General features: G+C 35.9%; 1 long non-coding RNA gene across 2 annotated transcripts in view; it reads right to left on the minus strand.

The window, feature by feature from the left end:
• Positions 1–345: 345 nt before the first annotated feature.
• The window catches only part of LOC148109266 (uncharacterized), a 107,665-nt gene continuing 83,482 nt past the window's right edge, over positions 346–24,528 (minus strand). The window contains exons 4-6 of one of the 2 annotated variants that reach the window (XR_015726097.1): positions 20,729–20,866; positions 3,602–3,741; positions 346–747 (exon numbers count right to left, since the gene is read on the minus strand). This is a non-coding gene — a long non-coding RNA (uncharacterized LOC148109266). The remainder of the gene's footprint in view (positions 748–3,601; positions 3,742–20,728; positions 20,867–24,528) is intronic. The other variant, XR_015726098.1, reaches the window with a different exon arrangement.

A 24,528-nucleotide genomic window follows, 5' to 3' on the forward strand; every position in this document is an offset into this window, starting at 1 on the left:
CTTGTTAAGGGTGACAGACTTAGCCTGGGTAGACCTTGGCCTGGGAGTAGATTGAGAGTGAAAGAGGAATTTGGAATAGGCTGGGTTTCAGGCAAAATGATGATATGGGTTTCAGGTGGAAGAAACACTGGCTGGGTTTTGGAATTGTCTCCACTCATTTTCCTAAGCTGAGTTAACAGTACGTACTCCAAAGACATTCTTTTTGTATAGTTCTATGCCTACTATAAGGAAAGTTCCAGGATCCAGCCATTCTCCTTTTAACTTTTTTTTTTCCCTGAATTTTTCAAGACTGTTCAAGAAAGAGGAAAACCATTTTGGAGATGGACTTGTAAATGAGGTATAGATTCACAATGTGGTCAGTTATTAAGTACACAGTGAATAGACCAAGGAACAAGCATAGAGCTGTCAACTCCCTATCCCTGGAATAATGTAGACAAGGGGGAAGAGGAATGTGCTTAAGGACAAGCCAAATTACAATTAAAGCAAAAGTAGCTAAATGGATTTAATTAAGACATGATTTAGGGCATATCCAAAGTTTGGGGCAAATACTCTATTCTACATACATCATTTAAAAGTGTAAAAATAGGGGTGCCTGGGTGGCTCAGTCGTTAAGCGTCTGCCTTCGGCTCGGGGAGTGATCCCAGAGTCCTGGGATCGAGCCCTGCTTCGGGCTCCTCTGCTGGGAGCCTGCTTCTTCCTCTTCCACTCCCCTGCTTGTGTTCCCGCTCTCACTGGCTGTCTCTCTCTCTGTCAAATAAATAAATAAAATCTTTAAAAATAAATAAATAAATAAATAAATAAATAAACAAATAAATAAATAAAAGTGTAAAAATAATACAGATTTAGTTCAAAGACACTATAAATTTCAAATTCTTTCATAAAAACCGTCCAAAAGTTTTACTGAACTGTTCACATTTTAACAGATCTATCCTTTGTCAATTATTGGAATAGGAGTTGAATTTAGCAGTATCTGCTTCGCTTTATTACCTAATTTCTCCAGCTTTACAGCCACTATAATAGACTTTGCCTGGGTTTGGTGCTGACCTTGTAATGCACTCAGAAGTTAGATGCAAGCCGATGAGACAGGGACCAACCCTACACTTTCACCATCACCAGCACCTAGCACAGTACCCAGCATAAGTATTTGTTGTATGAAAAGCACAAATGATAGGCTATTAGCCAGGAGTGGAGTGCTAGGATTTGAGGGGCTCAATGAAGAACAGCTCTTTACTCTACTTGGTTCATAAACCAACTGAAAAGTAGGACAAAAGAGTAAGACAGATGGAGAACAAAATAATCCATGATAAAGCTGATGAAGCAGTATATGGCTTAAATGTGTGGGCAAGTGGACTTCCTAATAATGATCCTCAGAATTAGATAAGCTTATACACACAGGCATAAGCAGTCCTGGACCACCAGACTCCTCCTGAAAACAGAGTGGAAAGAAAAGAGGCTAGTTTATACACATTTAGTTTCTTCTAGATTCACCCATTAAATTCACTCTTTTGTCTATTGGTTACTTTTAATTATGGAAAGAAAATGCCCTCCAAAATGTAAACTTTTTGATAATTTTGTAGAAATTATAGAAGTTCACAAATGAGTCATCTCAATGTTTGCCTCCACAAGTTAGCATTAATAAATCCCCAAATAATCAAAAGTTGATTCTAATTTCCCAAAATGCCCTTTAAGTTCAGAGACAAATCCTGAGCACATCATTGTCCCTCAATGGAGGTGTCAGTAAATGAGGCAATTGATAGAATTATGCATGAATCATGGGAAAAATTCAAATGCCAACTTAAAATGTTTTGAAGCTATGTGGGGATTTGTGAAACATGTTAGGTTATAGAAAAGTCTGTGGTTAATTCCATATATAATGGTCTTTTAATACCATAAAATACACCCAGAAAAATCTTCAAAACAGGCAAATATGGATTCATATTTCAAATCCAAGAAAAACAGAACCTCACAAAAATCAAAACTTAACCGATTTTAGGGTCAAAAGTCTTAGAAACTACTGAGAAGCACATGGTTCCCATCAGAACATAACTGAGTCTAGTCAGCCAAAAATTCACCCCTGAATTGTCAAATGGTTTAAAAGCCACTGAGTATAAATTATTAAATTATACTCAAGGAAAAGTTTCACCCTCTTCCACTTCTTATAATGGAATTTTTCCTGGTTCTATTTGTCCAAAAACAGCAAAAACTTATTTCAAATAGTGACCAATGATTGAACATTGTCAAACGCAGTTCTGTAAAGAAAATGAAAAGTTACAAAGGTGTATCTACCTGGGAAACTTAGAATGTAAACAGGAATGGCTTAAAAGAGAAAGAGAAAAAAAATTAAGCCAAAATATTATATTTAGAGAATTAAGTTTGTCAGAGAATCGTTTTCTTCTTGAATTGAAGCTAAGTCAGTGGAAACTTCTGACAAAAATCACAGATTTGATAAAAATTCATGAGTAATTCTGTTTCTATTTTTAGGTATATTTCTCATGAAAAAAAAAATAATTTAGGCTCTTTCAGAGTCCAATGACTAAGAGCCCAACTACTATGAGTTCTGATTTCATATGGCCAGTCACTGATATTTCAGAGTAGTTTAGACACCTTTAACCTTGCTTTTTTTTCGATGATGTTTTCATGGAAGGAATATAATAATTACAGTGAAATTTTATATGCCTTTATCAATTTGTATTATTATATAGCATATATTTTTGTCCAATCTTCTTTACATGATAATTTAAAGGGAAAGTTTTAGTAGGGAGTCACATAGGTATAAAAATACATAAAACATGGCAGAAATATAGTTTCTACATTCCTACACTTCCTTACCTTTTCTATTTCTCTCACCTCTGCCTCTTGTTTTCCTAACAATCTACTTATGGATATTTTCCCAACTTCCCAATGCATGTGTTAACTCAGAAAGCTTCTCCCTCAATCTAATGCATTCACACACTGTATTTCTTTGGTGATCTCTAAATTTCTAACCTGAATGTTCTCTTCTCACCCATGGTCAATCTTAAATTTGTAATTCCTAAGGGAATATTTTTTGGGGGAAGCTATATCATCACCTACATCTTAATAGTTAAAACTCATTGCTTCCCCCTCACACTGACTTTCCACTCCAAATTTGGGCTGCATTCAGGGACACTGTGTATATCCCAGTCTCTCAAGCCAGGAATGTTGGAGTCAGTCATCTTCTTTCCTTTATCTGTCCTCCCTTAGATCTACTGCATCTATCCTCACTGTCATCAACCAATTTTTTTCCTTTGACATAGTTCTCTGATCCACTGTATCTTCTACAGTAGGACGCACAAAAAGACAGTTCTTTTGAATACAAATATTAATTCCACCAGTATAGAGATCACTCTGAATAGAAATAGTTACTACAAGTTTGGTCTCATTACTCTTTACCTGGACAAAGTTTAAAGGTAAATATATCTACTGGTGCCAAAATAATCATTCTTGCTTTGGATTATCAGCTGCCTGATAAAAAGAGAATGATATATATATGTATCATTATATATATATGTATATAAACTTACGGGAATAAAATTATCAATTAAAGCACACAAAGTATTTGAATCCATTTTATAGCACCTACTTTGGTAATGCTTTAAAGGAATTCTCAAGGTGTCGTTTCTTTTGTCCTGGTTTTTCAGACTGATCATGTATTTGGGGGGAAGCAGTTTCTGATACTGTGAGTAACAAGTCGGCATCCTTGATTCTTTAATGTTGGTGGTCCTACGACACAAATAATATGATATTAGCCTTTCACACTCTTTCCTCTAACCCCACCTCTTCATTCCTTTTACTGCCTGCTAGCCAACAAGAGAGCTTGTCATTTTATGAGATAGCTTTAAATTCAATCCTGTCAGAAGCAGAAGGAAAGATAAAACAGATTTCAAAACCCTTCCATTTATAGAAATGTTGCTGACCTATTTATTTATTTTTAAAAATTATTTGATAAGTAAAAGTGCAGTTTTTCTATGTTAGTGCAACCATGTGAAAGACGAGTACCAAGAAAAATAGCATGCTGATAAGAAGCTTTAGTCAGGAGGTGAAGCTAGCTACATACCACTTACACATACCATTTTAGTTCATACATTTGTAGACTGCTTTTCTTTGAATAACGTTTGTTCATCAAATAATATAAAACTTCATGAAAATTATGCCAGGTTACTAAGCACACCTGTATAATTCAGTTGATTAAGAGATACACGGATGAGTTTAACCGATCAAAATGCAGGGCTATCTTACTAACTGAACTCATTAATCAGCTAAGGGTGGCGTAATCAGTAGTAATTAACCATCAGCCTCCTCTTCGTGGTCATTTTACTAATTAAAATGTTAGCTTTAATTTGGAGCATAGGAAATACAAGTTGAAAACTATTTATTCTAACTACAGATTACAGTGACCAATCCATTATTGGTTTGCTTGTTAAAATTTCTATGAGATAACATATAGGTCCTGCAGGTATTTCCATCTTATAGGACCTGCATGTAAAATTACTAATCAGGTAAGTATTGGAGCAAATGGAAGAATTTTAAAAATACATTTAGATCTTTCTGTTATCTTATTTTAAAAAATAAAAGGAAAAGCTCCTGAATAACAAAGGAAACTATCAACAAAAGGAAAAGGGAACTTATGGAATGGGAGAAAATATTTGCACATCACATATCTGATAAGGGGTTGATACCCAAAATATATAAAGAACTCCTACAACTGAACAGCAAAAAGAACAAAAAAATCTAATTAAAAAATAGGCAGAGGAATTATATAGACATTTTTCCAAAGAAGACATACAGATGCCTAATAGGTACATAAAAAAGTGCTCAACATCACTAAATATCAGGGAAATGCAAATCAAAACTACAATGAGAGATCAGCCCCTACCTGTTAGAACACTTTCATCAAAGATACAAGAGATAACAAAGGTTGATAAAAGTTCAGTTATTAGATCAACGAGGTTTGGAAATCCAACGTAAAACATGGTGACTATGGTTGGTACACTGTATTATATAATTAAAATTTGCTAAGAGAGTAGAGCTTAAATGTTCACACACTAGAGAGAGAGATAGACAGATAGATGGGTAAAAATGTAAGGTAATGGATGTATTAATTAACTAGATGATGGGAATCCATTATCAACATATACTTGCTTAATCACCACAATGTTATACATTATATATCTTCTATTTTGTTTGTCCATCACACCTCAATAAAGCTGGAAAAAACAAATAAAAGAAAAATTTTCATTCAAGCTTATAAAATACTCCCTATCTGCTCTCAACTTGTTGAATATCCTCTAAGTGCCAAAACAGAATTTCAGCCCATCTTAAGAACTAGGCATGAAGATACATTTATCTTAATTAATAAGGTTTTCTGTCTCTAACACCAAAATAGAACAAATTAATTAGTGGAAAGGTATAACTGAGGAATGTTCTGTTATCACTGTAATCAATGAACATGTGGAGAAATGCCAAGAGGATAGAGGGGAGAAAAGAAGGAAATTAACTTTGTATTGTTCAATCAGGTCTTTATAGCTATGGGGCCCAGGGGTGGCTATCAATGGGGGTACCTTATTTATCTGAAAGGCTCTGATACAAAGAATGCTCATGGACAGTCTCCTAAGATTCCCATTTCCTTAATACCGTCTGCTTCAGGCAAAGCTACACACAAATGCTCATATTAGACGAAGGTCTTATTTTTATGGAGAATTCCACAGACTCCATGGACACTCCAGTCCAGTGTTTAACAACTGTCATGAAGTTCTGCCTTATTCTATAAGGTCATTCTTTCTCCCTGCTCTGTGCTCTGATGAGATTGAGAACATCTGGTCCTCATTCCTAATATAATGACATTTCCTGCTCCAGAGATCCATTTTAAATCACCCTCAACCCTCTCTTCTTTAGGCTAAATTCCAGGTCCACTCACTCTTCTTCAGACTTTTACGTGCCAAGGCTTTATATATCCTTGCCCTCCTCTGAACTCATAAAGAGTCTCTTTCAGTCCGGAACGGGATTCCTGGCTGAGAGAAGCAAGGTTTCCCATTTGACCTCTGCTGAACATTCACAGGACCACCTTTCACACCTCTGCCAGGCAACTGCTCATTCATTCCAGTTCTCAAACAGCTCAAGGAAGAGAAATTATTTCATTTCAGGGAAGAGACTTTCTTTCCATCAACTTGCTTTTCCTCTGTCCCCAGGGGAAAGAGCAGAGAAGATTGAGCTTTGGGAGTCAAGTGACAGACAGCTGTGGTTTCAGCTTCCAGCGGTCACACTACTCCAGAGGGACCGGAAGGTCAAGGGAAGCATGTAGAACCGCAGGCTGTTCACGTGGCTCGGAGGAGGAGATGACCAACCCCTAATAAAACACCGTCTGCCGGACATGCCATTGGGACTGGCATGCTAATTGAAAACAGCAGGCCTGAGTCTGCAGCTCTTTGACTGTAGCACTCAGTTTGGACTAACTTTTCCTTCCGCAGAAAAGGCAGTACTCGGCCAGTATAGCTGTGCTGTTATTTTAAAAAAATGCAAACAAATGAACATCATTGGTCTGGTAGACGATTAAGAAACATTTCTCTTTATTTACTTTTTCAGGAAGTTTATATTTATTTCCTTTTAACTGGGCCAAAGCTTGACACTGCTGTACATAAATGTTTTATTATCTTAAAATTTAAAAAAATCTATTAATCCAATTTATCTTTCAATATTAATAATGCCAATTATTTTTATTACAGTTTAATTTTTTTTCTAAATTAAAATAACACAGGCACATAGCTCAACAGTTCTATATTATTTTTTATTGAATGGCGGCACACTGTCTACCTCACCCTAAGCCATTTTCCTTTCCCAGAAGCAACTTCTTTGTAGTCTTTTGGCTATTTCCTTTGTTAGTTACCTTTGTTCTTCTAAATAACATATTTAGTGTTAGTTTTGGTTTTTCAATTTTAGGCATTTTATATTGACTTTCTACTTTTGAAAATGAATGTTTAGCTTGTGTCACTCAACACTTCCTCATTCACTTTGTTCCCCAGAGTCTCAATGCGGTTAGATTATAATTATGGCTAAATAAATACTAACTAGTCACATTATTATGAATAGCATGTAAGTGTTTTGTTGATTTATTTTTGTGGATACATTTCTCCTATAGCTTTCTGATTTTTTATTTGGGGGTTTTCGGGTTTTGTTGTTGTTGTTGTTATCGTTTTTCCTATATCTTTTTGAACTGCTATAGTATGAATTGATTTCCTGGTCCACAGCTGTGATTGTGTTTTCTCCTTTCACCAATATCCTGTGCATTCCATTTGTTCTTATCTTGAGTTCTGCTGTTTTCTGGATTCCATCTCTTCCTCTTTATGGCTTTATTCCCTCATTTTGGTGGAAACATCTTCTCAGTAAGTTTCTGAGAAGGTATACATAAGTAGCATTTTTGAGATATTATGAGTTTGAAAACATCTTCATACTCTCAGATCTAACAAATTAGTCATTTGGACATAGAATTTGTCACTCAAATTTCAAATGCTTTGCTCCACTGACATCTACTTTCTAGTGTTGCAGTTAAAAAGTCTAAAGCTGGGGTGCCTGGGTGGCTCAGTGGGTTGGGCGTCTACCCTTGGCTCAGGTCATGATCCCAGGGTATTGGGACTGAGCCCCGCATTGGGCTCCCTGCTCAGTGGGGAGTCTGCTTTTCCCTCTCCCTCTGCCTGCCACTCCCCCTGCTTGTGCTCTCTCTCTCTCTCTCTCTGTCAAATAAATAAAGGCTTTAAAACAACATCTAAAGCCATTCTGATTCTAGATCCTTTCTATGTAAGCTTTTTTTTTTTTTTCTGGTTGCTTCCAGGATCTTCTTTTTTTCCTTACTGTTCTGAATTTGATAATAATGTGCTTTGGTGGAATCCATTATCAGCACTGCACTGGGTAGTACTTACTGGTGCCTCTCAATTTTGTAAAATGATCTTAAATTATTTACTTTATAACTTCTTCCACTTAATATTCTCTGTTCTTTTTTCTTTTCCTTTTTTTTAAAAAAGATTTTATTTATTTGACAGAGAGAGACCACAGACAGGGGGAGTGGGAGAGGGAGAAGCAGGCCCCCTGCCAAGCAGGGAGCCCAATGCAGGACTCGATCCCAGGACTCTGGGATCACAACCTGAGCCAAGCGCATGTGTTTAACAGACTGAGCCACCCAGGCGCTCTTTTTTTTTTTTTTTTCCTTAAATGTTGTTTGTGAAATGTTGAATCTTCTGGATCAATATTCTAATTATCTTTTTTTCTTTTATTCTATTTCTTTTACCTTTCTATATCTTGTTTTTCCTCCTTCTCATTCTTATTTCTTCTATTGATTTTAAATTTCTACAATCATATCTTTTAGTTTTAGGAAATTGTATTTTGTTTTTTTTCCATTTTCTGGATTATTTTAGGGTATAAAATGTCTACTAATTCATTTTCTATTTGACAGTGCCCTATTCTTATTTCATAGATACTGCATATTCTCATATCCTTGATTACAGCAATGATTCGTGTGTGTGTGTGTGTGTGTGTGTGTGTGTGTGTGTGTGTGTGTGTGTTTTCTTTTAACTTCTCTTATCCTTGTATAGACTAAATATCCAAGTTGCTTTCTATTTCTTTTGGAATATTTATGCCTTTTATGCTAGCAGATCTCTTCAAAAGTTGACAATCATTGAATGTCCGCTCTTAAGTAGTTAAGATTGTTATACAAATAAGCTCATTGTAAACTTAGTTCTCCCTGTATACTTGACTCTTTGTGTGATCTGACTGGGCCATTTCACTGGGGGAAGCCTGGATATCATTGTTGGGGCTTTTCTTTTGAGCTGATCAAATTCCCCAGAGAATAATTATACAGTCTTTGCTTGGAAGGTAATATGCTGCCTGTTAATATTCTGGAAACCATGTAGCAGAAGGAAACTAGTGCCTCAACATTCGATAAAAAACCTTCATTGGGGGTGCCTGGGTGGTGTAGTTGGTAAAGTGTCCAACTGGGTTTCAGCTCAGATGGTGATCTCTGGGTCATGACTCCGCACTCAGCACAAGAGTCTGCTTAAGATTCTCCCTCCCTCTCCCTCTGTCCCTCGCCTCTGCACTCTTTCTCTCTCTAAAATTGAAACAATAAATCTTTAAAAACAACACCCTTCATTGAATTCTCTTGTTCCCAGTAATGATCCCTAGACTGAGCTCTTGCTGGTATCTCTCAAAGCGTAACTCCTTTGTCTTCACCAGGGAGAAAATCCTATATTCAGCTGGGTGGGAGAAGGGGACGAGAGAGAGAGAGGATCTAAGGGGCCTAGCAGTTTCTTAAACCTTCAAACAATACTCTTTTCAGGCCCAACTTCAAAGCGGGTACCCAATACTACTTTACTGAGTCATTTGAGGTATTATGGTATAAACTGGGTTGCTTCTTGTTTTCCCAACTATGGTCTTGAGAATCTGTTTTCTCAGTCTTACATTGTCAGTTGCTACTTATTTTGCTTTTGAGCTTTCCACATTTTCTTACTTACATATCATTTTCATTTCTTTTTGACCTTGTCGATTTCATTTAGTAAGTTCTATTTTGTTATTTTAGTGAGTTTTTAGATAAGTGAAGGAAAATGTATGTTTACTATGCCATCTTTAATTGGAAATCACCTTGGTTACCATTAATTCTTTTAATTTTTTTTTTTTTTTTTGAGAAGGAGAGGGAGAGAAAGAGCAAGCAGGAGGAGGGGCAGGGGAAGAGGATCTGAAGTAGACTCCTTGCTGAGCCCTGGAGCCCAACAGGGAACTCGATCTCACCATCCTGAGATCATGACCTGAGCTGAAATCAAGTCTGACACTCAACTGACTGAGCAACCAAGGTGCCCCTGCTTTTTTTATTTTTATTTTTTTTTATTTGAAAGAGAGCGAGTCATTCTCTCCCTTATTCATTTAAAAAGTCTAAACCGGGTATACAAATGAGCAGATTACATGGGAATAATCATGCAGGAGACATCAATCCACAGACCCTTGTATGCCTATTGTATTACATCTACAGTTGGTTAAGTGTCCGACTCAGTTTTAGCTCAGATGGTGATCTCTGGGTCATGAGATTGAGCCTGGAATCAGCACAGAGTTTGAATACTACAGTATTCACAGATTTATATCATCTCCTTGAGTTTTGTAGAGTTTTGAGCTGGTAATCTCTTCCTATTGTCAGGAGTAGCTTTGGATTCCAGCCCTGCAATTTACTAGACAGTTGGTTTTGGACAAATAACCTCACCTCTTTAAGTTTCAATCACATTTCTAAAGTTGGAACAAAATGACTTCCTAATATGGCTGTTGCAAAAATAGATGTATTGTAGGTTAAGGGCCTGGAATGTGGTCACTATTATTACTTCATGACTTTCCAAAAATTATTCCTCGGAAGTATTGCTTAATTTAAACATATCTAAAATATTTAGTTATCTCTGTTTACTATATTCTTAACTATAGTTATGACTTTTAATCAAAGTAAAATAAAGCCAATGGATATTGACTGTATATACATATATTTTGATCCAAAATTTTGAGGTAGAAACATACATTATGGTAGGAGTTTTACAGTTGCCTTTCTCCTGATTTTAACAGCAAAGCTCTCCATTTGTCATGTTGACTATGATATTTGCTGTGGTGTTTCCATATACCATCTATATTATGTTGAGATAATTTTCTTCTATTCCTAGTTCATCGAATGTTTTTTATCATGAAAGCATGTTGAATTTTGTCAAACACTCTTTCTGCATTTATTGAGATCATGTGATTTTTATCCTTCATTCTGCTAATATGGCACATCACATTGATTGGCTTTTGTATGTTGAACAATCCTAGCATCCCAGGGAAAAACCTTACTTGGTCATGATGTATGATCCTTTTATTATTTATTTTAATTTTTATTAATTCATTTATTTTTTATGTATGACCCTTTTAATATACTGTTGGATTTGATTTGCTGTTGTTTTGTTGAGGATTTTTTTTTAAGATTTATTTATTTGTCTGAGAGAGAAAGAGAGGGAAAGCATGAGTTGGGGGGAAGGGCAAAGGGAGGGAATCTTTAAGCAGACTCTCAGCTCAAACCAGAGCTTGACTTGGGGCTCAGTCTGACTTAACCCATGAGACCATGACCAAGAGACAGACATTTAACCAACTGAGTCAGGCAGGTGCCCCTTTGTTGAGGATTTTGTATCTATATTCACCAGGGATATTGGTCTGTAGTTCCCTTTTCTTGTAGTATCTTTTTCGAGCTTTGTTATCAGAATAATGCTGGCCTTAAAAAATGAGTTATTTGAAAATGTTTGAGGAAGATTGATATTAATTCTTCTCTAATTATTTGAGAAGGATTCTTTGGTAAAGCCATCTGGTCCTGGGCTTTTCTCTGCTGGTAGATTTTTTCTTTCTTTACCGTTTCCATCTTTTTACTAGTTACAGGTCTGTTTAGATTTTCTATTTTTTCATGATTCAGTTTTGGTAGTTTACATGCATCTAAGAATTTATAAATGTCTTCTACGTTATCCAATTTGTTGGTGTATAACTCTTCACAGTTTTATATAGTATTTTTTATTTCCGTTGCCTCAATTATGGTATCTCCTCCTTCATTTCTGATTTTATTCATGTCTTTTTTTTTTTTTAAGTCTAACTAAGGGTTAATTTTGTTGATCTTTAGAAAAACTAATTCTTGGTTTGGTTGATTTTTCTCTAACTTCTATTTCATTTACTTATTCTCCAATCTTTTTTATTTTCTTCCTTCTGCTAACTTTGGGCTTTCTTTGCGCTCCTTTTTCTAGTTTCTTGAGGTGTAAAGTGAAGTTGTTTATTTGAGTTTTTTCTCTTTTTTAATACAGATGTTTATTGCTATCATCTTCCCTCTTAGTACTGCTTTTGCTGCATCTTGTAAGTTCTGGTATGCTTTTTTAAAAAATTTTTTATTCTTTTTTTTTTTTTAAAGATTTTATTTTTTTATTTGCCAGAGAAGGAAAGAGAGCACAAGCAGGGGGAGTGGCAGGCAGAGGGAGAAGCTGGTTCCCAGCTGAGCAAGAAGCCCAACTGGGGACCTGATCCCAGGACCCTGGGGTCATGACCTGAGCCAACGCCAGACACTTAGCTGAGTGAGCCAGGAGTCCCTATTTTTTTTATTCTTTGGACTGGTTTGTCTCCAGACATTTTCTAATTTCCATTTTGATTTCTTTCCTAACTCATTGGTTTTCAGGAGCATGTTGTTTAATTTTTCAATTTCCCTTCTGCTATCAATTTCTAGTTTTATTCACCTGCAGTTGGAAAAAAAAATAGTTGGTATGATTTCAATTTTCTTAAATTTGTTAAAACTTGTTTTGTGATGTAACATGTGATCTATCCTGGATAATGTTCTTGGGGAAGAATGAATTTTCTGCTTCTGTTGGGTGGAATGTTTTCTATATTTCTGTTAGGTTTGCTTGGTCTATACTGTTTTTCAAGTCCTATGTTTCCATATTGATCTGTCTGATTGTTTTATCCTTTATTGAAAGTGGAGTATTGAAATATCCTATTATTATTATTATTATGTTTCTATTTATATCTCCCTTCAGCCTTTCACTGTTTGCTTCTTATATTTGGGTGCTCTGATGTTGGGTACATATATAATCATAATGCTATATCTTCCTGGTAGATTGATTCTTTTATCATTATATAATGACCTACTTCATTTCTTGTGACAGTTTTTTACTTTAAGTCTATTTTTCTATTTCTTTGTAGTTATTACCATTGTGTGCATGCATCATAGCTTGAATTTAGCATTTTTATTAGGATTATTTTGAATTCTTTGTCAAGTAATTCACATACCTTTATTTCTTTTGGTCAGTTTCTGGAGATTTATTTTGTTTCTTTGGTTGGGCCATGTTTCCCTGTTCCTCTGTGTGACTTGTTACTTTGTGTTGCGCTCTGTACACTTAAAACAACAGCCACCTCTTCCAGTCTTTATGGATTGGCTTTGTACAGGAAATACCTTCACCAATTATTTTGGCTAAAGATTCTGGGGGTCTCTCAACCTTTTCTGTGAATATATCTTCCTTGGACTTATTTGTCCTCACTTATGAGATATAGTAAAAGCAGTATTAAGAGGGAAGTTCATAGTGGTAAATTTCCAATTACAGAAGTTCTGTAGGCTTTTTCTTCAGGAGTTCATTATCTCCCTTTCCCTCTGGTGCCTGTCTGTGGTACTGCAAGTTCTATGGAACAGCCATAAACTGTCCAGCTCTTTTTTTGTTCTCAAGCTCCCCAGGCCTCTAGCATATCCCAGGTTCTATAAACACTCCAACTCAAATGAGACAAAAACCAATCCCTTGAGAAAGCCCTCTACCCCACAGAAAGCAGATCATTGTGGACACATGAGCCAACTCTTCTCTCTCCAGGGTGAAGTGGGAAGTTAGAGCTTTTCTCAAACTTGCTCCATGCTGAGCTGGGGGACAGGCAATCATGAGTGAGTGAGGTGAACAAAACTTTCACCTTTGTTCTTAGTGGCCCTCAACCTGGCATCCTTTTCCATCAGTGTTTAGATTAGAGCAAGACAGAAACCAATCCCTCTGGCAGCATCCCCTTGAAAACTCTGAATGTTATATGTATCTTTCAGTCTTCTCTTTCCCTTTCCAGGGTAAGCTGGGAGTTGGAGATTTTTTCCCAGTCATGCTGTACTGTGCTGCACTGAACCAGGAGGGAACACTCTGATTAGTGAGTGCCATAAATTTTTCTATCAGCTTTGATGCAGCTGGTTTTATGCTTGTTTGGATGAAGGAAGTTCTTAAGTCATGTCTGGATTTTACCTAAAAGGAATTGGTCTGTGTGTTGTAGAATTGGTATCTACATGAGGGAAAGAGGTTTAAGACTTCCTATTCTGCCATCTTGCTGATGTTCTCATTTAAAGCATGATTAATTTTATAAATGATAAAAAATGTTCTCTAAAATGTTAAGCAGTTATTAGAGCATACAGGTATGTAATTAAAGGGTGTTTTTGGTAGTTTCAACTTCCATCTCTCCTGTCCCACCTTTTTCTTCTTGAGCTCACACTCTGATTGAACTTGAGGTTTGGATTGCAAAGTGAAGTTCCGTAGGAAGGGGACCTTACAAGGAAATTTTACATGAGGTCCTACTGATATTTTTAGAGGATCTGAAATAAATCTCCTGTGAAGTAAGTTTCTAAAATTTCATGTCTTTCTTTCCTTCATCACTCAACCTTGAAGTTGGAAAACCATATTTTATATTAATAGTCTAACAGAATGATCGTCGGAAGTTTGTGTCATAAGTAGTCCACATCACCTTAATTCTCCTGGCCTTTTTCAAATATTTTTTGCATGAAGAGATGAGTTCCAACTGTACATTTTTTATCAGCTGTCAGCTTTCCATTGACCAATGGTTCATTTTCTCATTTAATAAATCACTTCCACTCTGCTACACAGTGGGAAACTTCCTGGTACACTTCCAGCATAACTGAAAATAGTTTGATGTTCTCAGATTCTCCCTGAATATTTGAATGAGGATATTAGAGAACCTGCAAAGTTTCTGTATGCTGAACATGGGATCATCACACAGCTTGTCAGCTTGCCAGAGAGCCAAATAGAAGCAAACTGCAGTTGAAGGAAAAGTATTCTGCTGGCCAGAAAGAAAGATGAGCACATCTGAGTCACACATTCCAGTCCCGAAGAAAAGACTCAGCTATGTATGTACAAACATACCATAGATTATCAATAATAAACTATTCATAAAATTCTAAAAGCTTTTTTTCTTAATCTTCTCCCTCTGGAATAGAGTATATAACCATACTAGATATGCTACTGTCTTGGAGCTTTTATTTGTCTTACCTCCATTTTCTAAAGTAATATTTTATTCACCAGGTATAGTGAGAAGGGTTGATAAAAGTACAGAGTGGAATAAGATTTTAAGCCAAGAAAACATGAATAACAAACAAATAGTTTATTTAAAATACTTCTTCTCGAATAGCTTCCCTTAGATGAACAAACAAATCAAGTTTAGCAGGACATAATGCTATTGCTATATATTTTTGGCTCTTTGGCTATAATGCTTGTAGTGGAAATTTGTCCTAATAGTAATTTTAGGAATAATATCAGTAAACAAATAATCATCAAATAACATTTATTGAGCACCTAATCCATTCCAGGCACTGTTCTAAGTGCTTAACACATGTTTAACTGCAATGACCATAACAAAGAGAAAGATGTTGAATAACTCTGCTAAAAGTCACACAACCAGAGAGTGGCACAGCTTGAACTGAAAACCACTCTGCCTGACTACAAAGGCCCATGTTCCTAAAAATTATCTAACTCTGCCTTCATTCTTGGTGTTCAATGAGTAATAACACAGGCTGTTTGCTCTATAGCCTTAGACAATGAGGGGATATAATAGGAAAGAGTGAAATTATAATAGCATCATCCTACTCTGTTTTATGGTAAAGCAAATCAGTCACGACAAGAGAGAAAAATCGCTTCTTCATATATATATGTATACAATTTCATTGTGAACCTATAAAAAGTCTCATTTTTTGTCAATATGTTCATCCAAAGACTGAACTGAGTGCACTGTACCTTCGTAGAGCTCTATCCAGGAAAGGATAAGAAAGTTTATATGATTTTTTCCTCCTAAATGGCAAAAAGCCCAGACTTTTTTGTTATCGTTCCATGGTAAACATTTGTCTCTCCAGTCACCCAGATTCATGATTCATTTGTTAGGGGCTTAGTGGGCACATTTTGGCCCGCAGCCTGCCATGTGCCCATGTCAGGCCTTGAATGAGTTCTGTTCAGAGGAAGTCTCCTTTTGACCATACAAGAGCATGTTCATGAATTTTTAACCAGAAGCAGCTTAGCAATAAGATAGGTATGCAGCACAGGAAAGGCCTAAGGAGGCACCTCACCCATGAATTACCACAGCAGCCACACTCAGCATTGAGCTTTGCTGGCTGTAAACTGCAGCTGCAGAGCAGGAGCTCTGTAGATACAGTTTGATTGTGCCTCTCTCCATGTTGGATAGGACAGAGCTGTGACTGCTTTAAGATCCTGTCACAGGAACATATACGGAGCAAGCCTAAATTGCTGTGCCACATGACAACTGTGTGTTTACCTTGTTTTATCCTGATTCATAATGGCCTTTTGAGTCATACAACCTCACTATTTAAAATTCATCGACACCGAATCTAAAAATCTGCATAAAATATCCACACTGCTGCCCTCCCACCCTACCTTCACATACTTCTTGAAACTCAAGCCCCTGCATCCCAGGGAGCCATTCGACAGAACAACAACCATATTAAACTTGGAAACTAGGTGAGAACATAAATGTAGGGAAAGTGAAGGCTATAAGATACAAGATGAGCTAAAGCCATCTCTTTTCTTTTTTACTTTCTGTATCTCTTATTTCATTTATTCTTTCAATGAATGATTATCGAGTGTCTTCTATGTGCAAGACACTGCAGTAAGGACAAGAGGGGAGGGAGAACATTTTGAGATGAGTACTTTGGGAGGTAGGCTGGTGTTGGGTAGTGTGCCAACAAGCATAGGTTTAAAAAGCAAATGAGTACAGAGTACCCAAAAAACTAAGCATCAAGCAATATTCAGGTGAAGAGGAACAAATATAAAGTCAAAGATTCCAAACATATATTGCTTATGCCAAAATTTTATCTACAGCCAGCCCTATAGACAGGAAAGAAGCAAATGTGTGTTCTTTGCCTCCTTGCTCCCTGAACTCAGAGCTCTGTCTCAAATATAATAACCACAATTCAACTTAATTATACACTCAATGGGTTTCAGGTGGGAGGAGGCTATAATTTGAAATATTTTTCTGTGAGAAATTATGTTTAAGAGCCAAACCATTTATAAGCAAATTTGGGGGCTATATGTACCTAAACAGAATCATGTTTTTTCCCCTTTACAGGACCTAACATGTCATATAACTATATTCGTAACTACATAACTATTTAGAGTTTAACTACCTATATAAAGGCAAGCTGAATATGTAGTAAAATTTCTTTCTTCACAGTAAATTTTCAAGATATGCTTATGCCCAGTATCTTTCCACCTATAATAGACAAAAAATGAGGTTTTTTTGGGGGTGGGGGGAGTTTCTAAGTATGATATTTTTATCCTAAATATTTGCTAATAGCATTTTAATTATATATTTAAAGTGTTTTCCTCTTGAGTTTAAATTTGTGGTAGAATTCTTTTTCAAACCTTAAAAATTTAGAATTCATCTAATCCTTCCTTGGGTAAAGTTTTCAAAGCAGTGAAAGGAATGGTTTTTTTCAACTTTGCACAAGATCATTCCAACTAATAGTACATACTCAAATTCTTGTGAGTAATTTTAAATTGCTAAGAGATCAGCTTAATTGAGGAAAAGTATTGCTAAATCTGAGGTTGCTGTGCTATGACACAGGTACATTCTTGTTACATTTTTTTCCTCCAAAAATTTCTAAAACACTTTAGAAGATTTAATTATTTTTAGGAACTATATTTAGAGACATTTCAGTTATGAACATCACCCTTAGTTTTTATGGGACCTGAATCTAAAAAGATAAATCAGAGTGGTCATTAATATCTTAATTAATATTGTTGAGATTTCACTGGCAACAAAACTGCTGATTTGAAATATCTGTTGTGACTTTGGTGTATTTAGTCATGAAGATTGAGTGCAAAATGTTATATAACATTTCACAAAATACTATAGACCTCATTTTGGGTCACTGTTGTGGTTTCCATTTGTATTTTTCTGGATATGCATTTAACAGCAGAATAAACATCTAGTATAACTGACATTTTGAGAAAAAGAATGGAAAGGTTTTTCAAGTTTTATGAATAGAAAAATCCCAAGAGGACCAAGATATCCCAGAAACACTGTTAACATATTGAGGTAGAAAGCCCCTCCCACTCCAACTATGCCACACCAGGAGGTACTTTCTAGAGTAACATCACTCAGAGACAGGTGAATCTTGGCTCTGCACCTCATAATTCAGAACGTGTGAGTTTATACAAATAATGTAAACATTCCGGGACTTTGGTTCCATAAAAGTAAAAGAGAAAAATAAAAAGTACTATACAGAACTGTTGCAAGGATTAAATGATATCCTGAACAAAAAGCACCTAAGAAAGTGGCGGGGGGGGGGGGGCGGTGCCTGGGTGGCCCAGTCAGTTGGGCAGCCAACTCTTGATTTCCACTCAGGTCATGATCTTAGGGTCCTGAGATGGAGCCCTATGTCAGGCTCCATGCTCAGTGCAGAGTCTGCTTGAAATTCTCTCTCCCTCTCCCTCAGCCCCTCCCACTCATGCTCTCTTTCTCTAAAATAAATAAAAAAATCTTCAAGAAAAAAGAGAAAGAAAGCAGCTAGGATGTAGAAGCTTTTCAATAGATAGCTGTATAGTGATAGCCAGGAAAAGAAATGCTGAGCAATAGCAAACAAATAAATCACTACAAGTATCTGAATCTGACAGGGCCTGACTGAGTCCTAAAGAACTTGCGAAATCAAAAAAAAACAAGGCTTTTTCATTGACCTGTGTGTGTGTGTGTGGCGGAACACATGTTTTGGATGTATGAGAAATTTAAGCCTGATTCTCCATTTTCTTTCACTTAACAGGCAAGATTTTCACGTGCTCAACCCCTTTCTGTCTTCTTCTTCTTCTTCTCCTTCTTCTTCTTCTTCTTCTTCTTCTTCTTCTTCTTCTTCTTCTTCTTCTTCTTCTCTTCTTTTCTCCTTCTTCTCCTCCTCCACCTCCTCCTCCTTCTCTTCTTTAAAGATTTTATTTATTTATTTGAGACAGAGAGACAAAGATAGCAAGAGCGAGCATGAGCAGAGAGGAGAGAGAGAAGCAGGCTCCCCGATGAGCAGGGAGCCCAGTGCAGGGTGATCCCAGGACCCTGGGATCATGACCTGAGCCAAAGGCAGACACTTAACCAACTGAGCCACCCAGTCACCCCTCAACCTCTTTCTTCTTAATAAGTCTATGTTGTCTAGGCATATGTGACTGGTAATGGGAGTTAATCATGAACTAGACTCTGTACATGTGTAGGCTAATGTTTACCCTTCTTGGGCCTAGAAATATTTTAATTTTATTAAAAACCTAGTTCCTTAAGTACTGCACAATTGCGCTGTTGGAAATTTCAGGAAAGACTACTAGGAGGTCATCTTTAGGGAATGTCTTTTAAGTTATTTTTTCAGACTTCTGGATGTGCTTTGGCAGACAAGGCCAGTCCTACCGGCGGCTTCTCTGTTTTCATGGTCCACTTCAGGTAAAGGTAGAGCTGTGTAATTTAACCAACGTAGCCTATATGACTTTATTCTTTAGTTATGGGATGAACCTCTTTGGAAAACAATTTAGCAAAATGAACTATGAGCCCTGTTAATATTTAAATATTCATATCCAGTTAAAATTCAGTAACTTATAATTTACTCACAGAAAATAATTCAAAGAAAACAATATACCAAAAGTAATGTGCATGAAGAAATCCATTGCAGTGTTGTTTATAGTAACATTAGAGATGATCTAATTACTCAAAGGGGGGAAATGGCTGAATAAAAATCAAAGCAAGTCAATGAAATATTGCGTAGTTGTCAAAGTAATAATTTTGAACTTTATGTAATAACATGAAAATGTCATGATGTAATATGTTAATTAAATAAAACAGAACAAGATCGTATTACCGCATCATTACAACTTCAGAAAATATGTAAGCATGGATAAGTCCTAGAGGTACAAACTGTAAATTTGTGTATTATGATGGTGGAAATTGTGTATGTCCTTCCTTTCTTTTTATATTTTCTGTATTGTCATAATTCTGTTTGTACAATGGAAATAAGTACTGAATAAGCAATACATAATTGAACATTTATCTACAAAGAGTACAGCACTCTACAAAATATGCTCAGGTATAATTCTGTATACTGAGGTTCGACTTGGTTCTATTTAAATTAATAATTATATGGGTAGTTCAATGCATATAGTCACAAGAGTATATCTAGGAAAAAAACAGAGTAAAGTAGTGAATTTGAAGTAGAAGACATGGATTGTTGTCTCAGTGTAGCCACTAACTGTTTATTCTTCTGAAACTGAATCTTCTCACCTCTAAAACTCAGGAATTGGGACTGGAAGGTTTTTTTAGGTAACTTTCTGGTCTGAAGTTCTGTGATGCTGAGCTTATAGTTCTTTATTCAAACCCTATTTAATTCTGGCACTATCTCACATGCTAATAATACTAATTATTATTATTGTATTTTACTTAGAACATTTGCTGAACATGTGATTTAGTTAAATCTCAAGTGAGCATAAGTTTTAGGTACTGTTAAAAATTTCTTCCTAACTCCCTATCCATCCTAGGAGTTTTATCTTTGGAATTGCATGAATAAAAATTATATACAAATGATCACTCTGAAAATGAAAAAAATGTAAGTATTTTCTTTATACGTACTTTTTAAAATTCTTCAATATAAAAAACACTTAATGCCCAATTTAAGCTTTGCAATTTAATTAGGAGATCACAGAATTATGAAATAAATGTTTTCATAAAAATTATGACTGGATCAGGTACAATTTTCTTGTTAACTGTTAACTCTAATTAAAAATTGGTAAGTTAGAATTCGGAATGATCAATTTGCTCATGACTGTGATACAAACTACTGGGGATATTTAAAAATAAGCTCCAACAAGGAATGCCAAAGAATCTCTAAAACAAAATATATTCTAATTCTTACCACCTTAGAACCAACTGGAATCATCACAAATGAGGTCCCTCCAGAGGCAGACTTGCTTTTTGACATTTTCAGTAGCAGGAAGGAAACCAATTGCTTCTAATCAGAGACTTTGGTAATTAGTACAATTCAGGGGCTCACCACCTACAGGAAATGAAAAGACAGACCATAAAGTCAAAGCAGCTTGTTTTGCTTTGATCTTTAATAAAATTGTTTGCTACAGTACCCTAGCATTCTCAAATTCGTTGAACATGACGGTTCATAACAGACACAGCATGCTGGTGGCTGATTTCATGAGGAAACTCCACCTCTTTCTGCTCCCTATTTTTGTGTTGGACAAGAAGCTCTTCCTTTTAGAGATAAACTCATGAAACTTTATCTGATGTAGCCTGAGGTAAAACAGTGTCCATCTGAGAACACAAATAAGTTTGAATGAGCTACTAAACATTTAAGCTTTGTGAAAACCAACCAAATTTCACTATAAAATCTTTCCTCAAATAGTCTACAGTGTACCATTAAAGTCATTTATCTAATCAGTGTCTATGGAATATTTACTTGTACCAATACACAGAGTATTTTTTTAAGTGCAAGAAAGGAAAAAAAAATCATGAAATACTCAACACCAGCAATCCCCAATTTTAAAATTCCATGGGCTTTGAGGTTTGATAATTTAACTCAAGTTGTGGGTCAAGTGAGAGATATTCTGGTCAGAGGACTAATTATTTTGAGATGCTCTATCTCCTGAGTAATATCGGTGATATAGAGATTACAGGAAAATATGGTCACAGAAGGTGCGAAGAGCAATGTTTTTATCAGTGCTAGCTGAAAGGTTGGAGAGAGAGATACAGCAAGACATTAAATAAACAATTCCCATAACCCATGTTTGTCACTTATATGAATGACCCCTTGCCCAGAGAGCAGGGACAGAATTAACCCAAATTAAGCCTGCTTAGGTATGTCTGTTTATCAATTCAACATCTATTAGGCCCCTTCCAATTACAAACCAGTGTGCCAGGCACAGAATCCGGCAATGACTCTCAAGACAGCCACCAACATAAAATGTCTCCTCTACTTTTTATCCGGTTACCATTCCACATAATTCCTTATGTTTCTGCCACTTGAACTAAGGGGACTGAAACAAGGTTAGGAGAATATTAAGATAGACCAGGATAGAGGGCACATATTGCATGGAGCACTGGGCGTTATATGCAAACAATGAATCATGGAACGCTAGATCAAAAACTAATGATGTACTGTATGGTGACTAACATAACATAATAAAAATTAAAAAAAAAAAAAAGATACACCAGGATATAATGCTAGTACAGTGCAGAGTCGTTAGGATTTTGTCTACTGAATTAGTCCCATGAAATCCTCCTCAGCGACATCTATCTAAACTTAAATAGCTACAACTATTTATTTCTAATTGGAAAAAAAAATTGTTGTGGCTTCACTGGGCGTTGGGAAGCCAGAAGATAGTTCAAGTTTTTGCCCCATTTTTAGAATTCATTTTTTCCCATTTCTTCTTTTCATTAAATGAGTGTTGACATCTAAACTACATGCCCTTTCTGATCATAGTCTTTTTTTTTTTAATTCCAGTAGAGTTAACATATAGTGTTATATTAGTTTCAGGTGTACAATATAGTGATTCAACAGTTGCATACATAAGTGCTCATTGTGATAAGTGTACTCTTAATCCCCTTCACTTATTTCACCCATCTCCCACCTGCAACCCTTCTGGTAACCATCTGTTTGTTCTCTATAGTTAAGAGTCTGTTTCTTGTTTGTTTTTTTCTTCGTTAATTTATTTCTAAAATTCCACATATGTGTAAAGTCATATGGTATTTGTCTTTCTCTGACTGAATTATTTCACTTAACATCATATTCTAGTTCCATCTATGTTGTTGCAAATGGCAAGATTTCATTCTTATGTATGGCTGAGTAATACTCCATTATTGAAATATATATATATATATATATATCACCTCGTTTTTATCCATTTACCTATGGATGGACACTTGGGCTACTGCCATAGTTTGGCTATTGTAATTAATGTTGCAATAAACATAGGGGTGCATAAATCCCTTCAAATTAGTGGTTTTGTATTCTCTGGGTAAATACCCAGTAGTGGAATTACTACTGACCATAGTCTTTTTAATTGACGAAAAATTATGTGCGGAAAATGCAAGAATTAAGCACATTTCTGATAGGTTTTACTCTTCAGAAATTTTCATGTGGTTCTCCTTGCTCCGTTCTTACTTTATCCCCTCCAGGACACCTGTGATTTCAAGAACAGTCCTGTAATTCGAAATCCGGTTTCTAAAATTCAAAGACAATGTCTCTGCCCATTTACTTATTGATTCATTATGAATCTATTACTTCCATATAGGGTTTTATGGCTTACTTTTATTGAAGTTCATGAAGTCAATTCCATTAATTTATGCTAAGAATGTGAGGATTTTTTTTTCTGAATCTCACAGTCTGTTTCAGTGGAAATCAAATAAGAAGCCAGGTTTCCAGATTCCCATCAGTGTTCTTTCTGCTACATCTTCTTATTCTGGCTTTTAAGATACAATATTACCTATAAATAATACCTGAGTTAAAAAAAAAAAAAGAAAGAAAACATTCTGCTAATCACCAGCAAAATGAAACAGTGGGACACAGATGGTGAATTTTAGTGAGGAGCTGTAATCCCTACCAAATTGAGACTATGAGAAGAAGAACGCAAGAGTCCTCTCAGTCTCCCCTGATCCTAGTCATATCTCAAGGAAAAAATTCTCCTGTACCTAGGCTTATCTCTTCTGAACACCAGAGCTGCCTTATGAACTGTTTCAAATGCTGGTTTGTAGATAGACAAACTCCTTAAAAAACAGGTAGAAAATAAAATCCTGATGTTGTCATGGTATATTTTAATAGCACCCCTGAAAATTGGTTACAGATCATACATTTTGTCTAATTCTAATTATGTGGAACTCCAAAATCATTTTGGTAACAGAAACCGATCTAACCTGTTGCTCTACAGCATTTTTTAAAATTGCTTTGGTAAGAACTTTAAAAAAAAAAATCTATAATGAATCAGACCAACAAAGCCTAGTAAAATGAAGAATCTGTATCTTTATTCATGATTCAAGAATTATTCCAACTTAATTCAAAGTGAATATATCTTAGGAGTGCCTGGGTGGCTCAGTCGGTTAAGCGTCTGCCTTCAGCTTAGGTCATATTCCCAGGGTCCTGGGATCGAGCCCTGCATTAGGCAGGCTCCTTGCTCAAGGGGAACCTGCTTCTCTTTCTCTTCCCAGCTCAGTGCTCTCTCTCTCTCTCTCTCTCTTTAATAAATAAATAAAATCTTAAAAAAAAAAACCCAAAGTGAATGTATCTTTACTGTTTTATGGTTATAGATAACCACTCCCCCTGTCTGTGTTCTCTCTCTTGCGGGCTCTCTCTCTCTGTCAAATAAATAAATAAAAATCTTAAAAAAAAAAAAAAAAAGAAAGAATAAAAGAAAATAAATCAGCTAAACTGTCAATCTTTCTTGATTTATGGAAGGAAGCATTTAGGAGATTAGGTCTTGATTTTTACATTCTTGTACTTCAAGGTGAGATAATACTGGCATGGCCATTTATGGCCCTCATTCCTATCCGCATTGTTTGGCAAGCTTTAGGTGAATACTTTTGTAATAGACTAAAGCCTTCTCTCTGGATATACTTTTCATTTCAAAGCAATATATAAACATCACACCTCCAGTTCTGGGATAGCTTGAGGTACAAAGGAAAACCAGAATGGATGTGATCATGGGAATATCCGTA

The sequence above is a fragment of the Ursus americanus genome, chromosome 11 (genome assembly GCF_024610735.1).
Source record: "Ursus americanus isolate L20-20 chromosome 11, mUrsAme1.1.p, whole genome shotgun sequence".
Lineage (NCBI taxonomy): Eukaryota > Metazoa > Chordata > Mammalia > Carnivora > Ursidae > Ursus > Ursus americanus.